The 7,050-nt window shown below is 40.9% G+C and overlaps 1 long non-coding RNA gene across 1 annotated transcript in view; it reads left to right on the top strand.

Moving 5' to 3' along the window:
• Window positions 1-354: 354 nt before the first annotated feature.
• Window positions 355-7,050, top strand: part of LOC138753634 (uncharacterized) — a 50,774-nt gene continuing 44,078 nt past the window's right edge. The window contains exon 1 of the long non-coding RNA XR_011351316.1: window positions 355-652. This is a non-coding gene — a long non-coding RNA (uncharacterized lncRNA). The remainder of the gene's footprint in view (window positions 653-7,050) is intronic.

Raw genomic sequence — 7,050 nt, 5'->3', positions numbered from 1 at the left:
AAGTCAAACAACATGGGATCATGGGCCAAAAGGGCATCTCCAATTTAAAAAATAAGTCGTTAGTGAGCAGATTAAAAAAAAATTAGCAGAATGTTTGTGAAGAATGCAAAGTTACCCACTTTGGAAGAATAGAAAAGAAAAATATAGCTTAAATATTGAATAATGTCCATGTACATGAAAATTAATATCCAATGTTTGGGAAAGCAAACTGTTGAATAAACTAGACAAGTATTGCCACACTGTACAAGGTGTTCGCGAGACCAAATCCTGTGTATGGCTCTGATCTCACTAGGTAAATTATTAGCACCTACTATTTGCAGTGGAAGCCGTTTTGATAAGGTTCAGAGTTGAAGTGGTTGTGCAAAGAGAGGTTGACCAGTTGGTCCCATACTTATTGAAATTTCAAAGTATGAGAAGTGATCCTAATGAAACATACAGCTTTAAGGGGCTTGAGAAAGGAGATGCCGAGATACATTTCCTTGAGGGAAAAATAGTTTCAGCATAAAGTATTGCCTGTTTAAGATAAGTGTAATGAGTTTCTTTGAGAGCCATGAATCACTGGAATTTTCTACTCTGGAGAGAATGCTGAATATATTCAGTCTAAATGAAATAGATTTCTGGACCACAGAGGGATCAATCGTTTGGGAAACAGGTAGGAAAGTGGAGAAGCAGCCAAAAATCAAAACATGATCTTTCTGAAGGGCAGTTCCACCTGCAGGCTATTACTTCAAAAAAAAAATAAAACTGGCAATATAAAAATTGGCCAGTTAAAAATATGCCATTCAACTTAAAATGCAAGATATAATACAATGTTTTGAAAAATAAAAGGAATACAATGCTTCACAAATGCCACAAATTTTAAAAAGGAATTTGTCTTGCCTACATGCAAATTTTGATGGCAGGGGAGGTTTATAAAACGAGTAATACATCTCATGGGATTTCACTTCTAAATGGAGAAAAAAAATAGGAAAGCCAGAAAATTATGGTAAATAGTAATGTGGGAGCATTGCATAATTCTGTGTTTCAAAGATATTGGAGAGGGAAAAGAAAATGTTGTTTATCAGACTATACTGTGATGAATTATTATTAATCTTTGGTTAAAATTGAATACATTTATTAGCAAAGGGACTTTTTGTGATGGACATGGACACACAGACACAATTACATATACGGAGTTGCAGCATTTGAAAAACAGAACAATAAAAATTAGAATTGAATGGTTCAATCAATTGCTGGAACAATAGTGGTTTGCGAAGGAAAAGAACACAAAGAGGACTTCTGATTCAATGGCCAGTAGTCAGAGAAGAGTCATTTGCTTTTGAAAATACAGTAGCCTCTAGTGAGAGAGGTACTGTTCTTGTTGTATTATCTTTTCAATCTTCTTCAGCATGATGCTGAACCAAGCCATGAAAGACCTCAACAATGAAGACGCTGTTTACATCCGCTACCGCACAGATGGCAGTCTCTTCAATCTGAGGCACCTGCAAGCTCACACCAAGACACAAGAGAAACTTGTCCGCGAACTACTCTTTGCAGACGATGCCGCTTTAGTTGCCCATTCAGAGCCAGCTCTTCAGCGCTTGACGTCCTGTTTTGTGGAAACTGCCAAAATGTTTGGCCTGGAAGTCAGCCTGAAGAAAACTGAGGTCCTCCATCAGCCAGCTCCCCACCATGACTACCAGCCCCACCCCACATCTCCATCGGGCACACAAAACTCAAAACGGTCAACCAGTTTACCTATCTCGGCTGCACCATTTCATCAGATGCAAGGATCGACAACGAGATAGACAACAGACTCGCCAAGGCAAATAGCGCCTTTGGAAGACTACACAAAAGAGTCTGGAAAAACAACCAACTGAAAAACCTCACAAAGATAAGCGTATACAGAGCCGTTGTCATACCCACACTCCTGTTCGGCTCCGAATCATGGGTCCTCTACCGGCATCACCTACGGCTCCTAGAACGCTTCCACCAGCGTTGTCTCCGCTCCATCCTCAACATTCATTGGAGCACCTTCATCCCTAACGTCGAAGTACTCGAGATGGCAGAGGTCGACAGCATCGAGTCCACGCTGCTGAAGATCCAGCTGCGCTGGGTGGGTCACGTCTCCAGAATGGAGGACCATCGCCTTCCCAAGATCGTGTTATATGGCGAGCTCTCCACTGGCCACCGTGACAGAGGTGCACCAAAGAAGAGGTACAAGGACTGCCTAAAGAAATCTCTTGGTGCCTGCCACATTGACCACTGCCAGTGGGCTGATATCGCCTCAAACCGTGCATCTTTGCGCCTCACAGTTTGGCGGGCAGCAACCTCCTTTGAAGAAGACCGCAGAGCCCACCTCACTGACAAAAGACAAAGGAGGAAAAACCCAACACCCAACCCCAACCAACCAATTTTCCCCTGCAGCCGCTGCAACCGTGTCTGCCTGTCCCGCATCGGACTTGTCAGCCACAAATGTGCCTGCAGCTGATGTGGACATTTACCCCCTCCATAAATCTTCGTCCGCGAAGCCAAGCCAAAAAGAAGAAGATCTTTACAATGGGAGATACACAAATCAATGGCAAGGAAGAGAAACTTCAGCTGTCTCTCGGAAAGAGGACAGTTTCACTGTGTCCATTTTACATGGCCACTCCATGTAACCTTTGCCAGGGTTTGTGAAATCATTGTGGAAGAAAATGCAAGTTCTGAAACCTCCATGCAAGAGAGGGAAATCATTTGTATGAAGAAACAATTCTCTGAAAACAAACCCACAAGAAATTGTGAGTTTGATAACTTTTGAACAGCAGTGAAGACTGAGTTTTAACACAAAATGCTTTGAGACAAAACTTTAAAATATTCTCTTTGGAATTATGCCTAAACTGTAATGGTTTGGGTTTTGCAACACACAACCCAACTTTTGCACATACATGTTTAAGTTAAGAGTCAAGAAGTGTAGTTATTCATAAAAAATTGTTTTGAACATACCATTGTCTTGGAGAATTTCTATTGCTGCTGGTCTAGGTCACAACAGCTCAAACATTTCTACAAACCACAATGCCTACATGTGCACATCACATACATGCACAAAGAACTAATCTGTATTAATATTTCTGAATGATTAACATTTACAAGAGACCCCCAGGTTCTAGGATACCATTCAGTTTCACAGCCTGCAGGAAGAAGTTATTTCCCATTCTAGCAGTTCCAATTCAATGATCTTGTACCACCTTTCTTTTGACAGTAGGCAATGACATCACTAATGGGGTGTGGACCACACCGGGTGACACCAGCAGAAGGAGTGACAACAAAGTGACTGTCTATAACATTTTTGGGCAGTGTTTCAGTAGAAATGTATTATTTTATTTTTTAATAAAAATATCCCTGTAGTTAGTTATAACAAAAAAAATCATTATTTTTGTAATCCCATCCAACATGTATAAATATACATACAAGGCTAAAGCTCTCATTTACTTTTTGAATCTTCTAATGTGCTCGAGTCAGAGCCTTCCCCATTCAACGCTGCTGACACCACCACCTTGGACATGCCTGTATGAAGAACACACATCTGTTTCTTCTATGTTTGGTACACTCAGTCCATGGGTGTGAGTGGGGGAGGGGGGGGAAAGAGAAGCACCATGAGTACCGCACTGGGTGAAACCAACCATAGTGACACCACTGGCATTAGGTCAAAATCCTGTGTTATGGATGGTTAGGATCCTCAATTCTTTTTTTTTTAAAGAGCAACACTCCCAGTGAATGTCATTAATTGACGAAATGGAGATCCAAGTAATCTTCTTGCCCTTCTTAATGGTCCCTTGCATTTTCTTCCAGTCCGATGTGTTATAGCTACCATACCACACAATGATGCAGCCTGACAGAACACTCAATTGTGCTCCTCTATAAAGATGTCAAGGAGGACCTGGTAACCTGGTTCTCCTCAAAGTGCAAGCACTGCTGTGTCAGCCTGACTAGTGAGGGGCTGTAGTTCTTGGATAGGTTGTCAGTGAGATGCACGCCAAAGAACTACTCTCCCCACATCACATCCATTGATGTGTAGTGGAGAGTGGTCAACTCTATCCTAACATAGTGCGAGTGAAGCATAGATTATCAAGGTGGAGTTTATGCCCCACCGGTCGGGCATGGCAATATTTTGGGAAATAATTAAAAAGTTGGTTTGGAAAAAAAAACTAGTTTTTGTTGGTGTGAAAGATGTGACTTGGCAACATCTGGGTGTAGAGGTGCCGACCAGAGAAGGAGCAGTGTTAGATCTATTGTTGGCAAATGGGATGGGTCAAGTGACGGAGGTTAGTGTTGGCGAGCACTTCGGGTCCAGTGATCATAATGCCATCAGCTTCAATGTCATTATGAAAAGAGAGAAATCAGGGCCAAGGATTGAGGTTTTTGATTGGGGAAAAGCTAGATTTGAGGAGATGCGAAAGGACTTGCAGGGTGTGCATTGGGACAATTTGTTTTATGGGCAGGATGTAGTAGAGAGATGGAAGTCTTTTAAAGATCAGATTTTGAGAGTGCAAAAGCTTTATGTTCCTGTTAGGTTAAAAGGAGGGGCAAAAGGTTTGAGAGAGCCGTGGTTTTCAAGGAATATTGGAAACTTGGTTCGAAGAAAAAGGGAGGCGTACATTAGATATAAGAAGCATGGAGTTAAGGAGATGTTTGAAAGATACATTGAATGTAAGAGGAATCTTAAGAGAGGAATTAGGAAAGCTAAAAGAAGGTACGAGAAAACTACGGCAAGCAGGGTGAAAACTAATCCAAAAGAATTCTACAAATATGTTAATGGTAAGAGGAAAGCTAGAGACAAAATTGGTCGCTTAGAAAATCAGAGCGGAAAACTGTGTGTGGAGCCTAGAGAAATGGGGGAGATATTGAACAGTTTCTTTTCTTCGGTATTCACTAAGGAGAAGGATATTGGGAGATGTGAGATAAAAAAAGCAAATTGGGTAAATATGGGGAATATAGAGATTACAAAAGGTGTAGTTTTAAGGCTTTTGAAGAATATAAAGGTGGATAAGTCTCCGGGACCAGACGGGATCTTCCCCAGGACATTGAGAGAAGTGAAGGAGGAAATAGCAGAGGCTCTGGCAGTAATTTTCCAAATGTCATTAGATATGGGGATAGTGCCGGAGGATTGGCGCATTGCGCATGTGGTTCCGTTATTTAAAAATGGTTCAAGGAGGAAGCCTGGTAACTATCGGCCTGTAAGTTTGACGTCTATGGTAGGTAAATTAATGGAGAAAATTCTTAGAGATAGTACTTATAAACATCTGGATAGACAGGGTCTGATCAGGAGCAGTCAACATGGATTTGTGGGAGGAAGGTCATGTTTGACCAATCTGATTGAATTTTTTGAAGAGGTGACTAGGAATGTGGATGAGGGTAGCGCAGTGGATGTTGTCTATATGGACTTCAGTAAGGCCTTCGATAAGGTACCACATGGAAGGTTAGTTAGGAAGGTGCAGTCTTTAGGTATAAATTTTAAGATAGTCAAATGGATTGAACATTGGCTGAAAGGGAGAGGCCAGAGAGTGGTAGTGGATAATTGTCTGTCAGATTGGAGGCCGGTGACCAGTGGTGTGCCTCAAGGATCTGTATTGGGCCTATTGTTGTTCGTTATATACATTAATGATCTAGATGATGGGGTGGTGAATTGGATGAGTAAATATGCAGACGATACTAAGATAGGTGGAATAGTGGATAATGAAGGTTTTCAAGGATTGCAGAGGGATTTGGGCTGCTTAGAAAAGTGGGCTGAAAAATGGCACATGGAATTTAATGCTGATAAGTGTGAGGTGCTTCATTTTGGTAAGAAGAATCAGAATAAGACATACATGGTAAATGGGAGAGCATTGATGAATACAGAAGAGCAGAAAGATTTAGGAGTGACGGTACATCGTTCCCTGAAGGTAGAAACTCACGTGAATAGGGTGGTGAAGAAGGCTTTTAGTATGCTGGCCTTTATCAATCATTGCATGGAATATTGGAGTTGGGAGGTGATGTTGAGATTGTATAAGACGTTGGTGCGGCCTAATTTGGAGTTCTGTGTGCAGTTCTGGTCGCCTAATTATAGGAAGGATATAAACAGAGTGGAGAGAGTGCAGAGAAGGTTTACCAGAATGTTACTTGGGTTTAAGCATCTAGAGTATAGGGAGAGATTGGACAGATTAGGTCTTTATTCTTTGGAGCGTAGAAGGTTGAGAGGGGATTTGATAGAAGTATTTAAGGTTATGAAAGGGATAGACAGAGTGGATGTGGATAGACTATTTCCGTTAAGAGGAGGAAAGATTAAAACAAGAGGACATGAGTTAAGAATTAAGGGGCAGAGGTTTAGAGGTAACATGAGGGGGAACTTCTTTACTCAGAGAGTGGTAGCCGTGTGGAATGATCTTCCGGGAGAAATAGTGGCGGCGGAGTCAATTGTATTATTTAAGAAAAGGTTGGCCAGGTATATGGATGAGAAGAAGATGGAGGGTTATGGGCATTGTGCAGGGAGGTGGGACTAGAAAGGGGTGTTTGGTTCAGTGCGGACTAGAAGGGCCTAATGGCCTGTTTCCGTGCTGTAATTGTTATGTTATGTTATATGTTATGTTATGAACACAATTGTGGTAACTTCTAAATAAAATCACTTTGTTCTTTTTATTTTCATAACGTGTTTTTGCTCTTCTGACATTTTTCTTATTTTAACTGTTTTTATGCTTCATTAACATTATAATTATATTTTTCTGACCAGTCTTATTATCATTCATTCCAAATTATCTCATTGGCGACGAGGATTCCAAATGGTCTCAATAATCACATCTCCGTTTCAAATTAGACATTTCTACAAACTAACAATATATTCACCCATTATAAAATATCACTCCACTTATAAATCCTTAAAATCACAAACCCTCCCCTAAAAAGGTCAAATAAAGAAAAATAAAGAAAAAAAAACACCCCTTAAAAAAAACACCCTAAAAATCTGGGTGTGGTAAAACCCGTTAGCAGCAGATGACTGTCAAAGATTTCAGTGCCATTCACTCCCCAAGCCAGACATATATACATTATTCAATGAAA

Source organism: Narcine bancroftii, chromosome 2 (assembly GCF_036971445.1).
Source record: "Narcine bancroftii isolate sNarBan1 chromosome 2, sNarBan1.hap1, whole genome shotgun sequence".
Taxonomy (NCBI): Eukaryota; Metazoa; Chordata; class Chondrichthyes; order Torpediniformes; family Narcinidae; genus Narcine; species Narcine bancroftii.
This window is presented reverse-complemented; position numbering and strand designations above follow the sequence as displayed.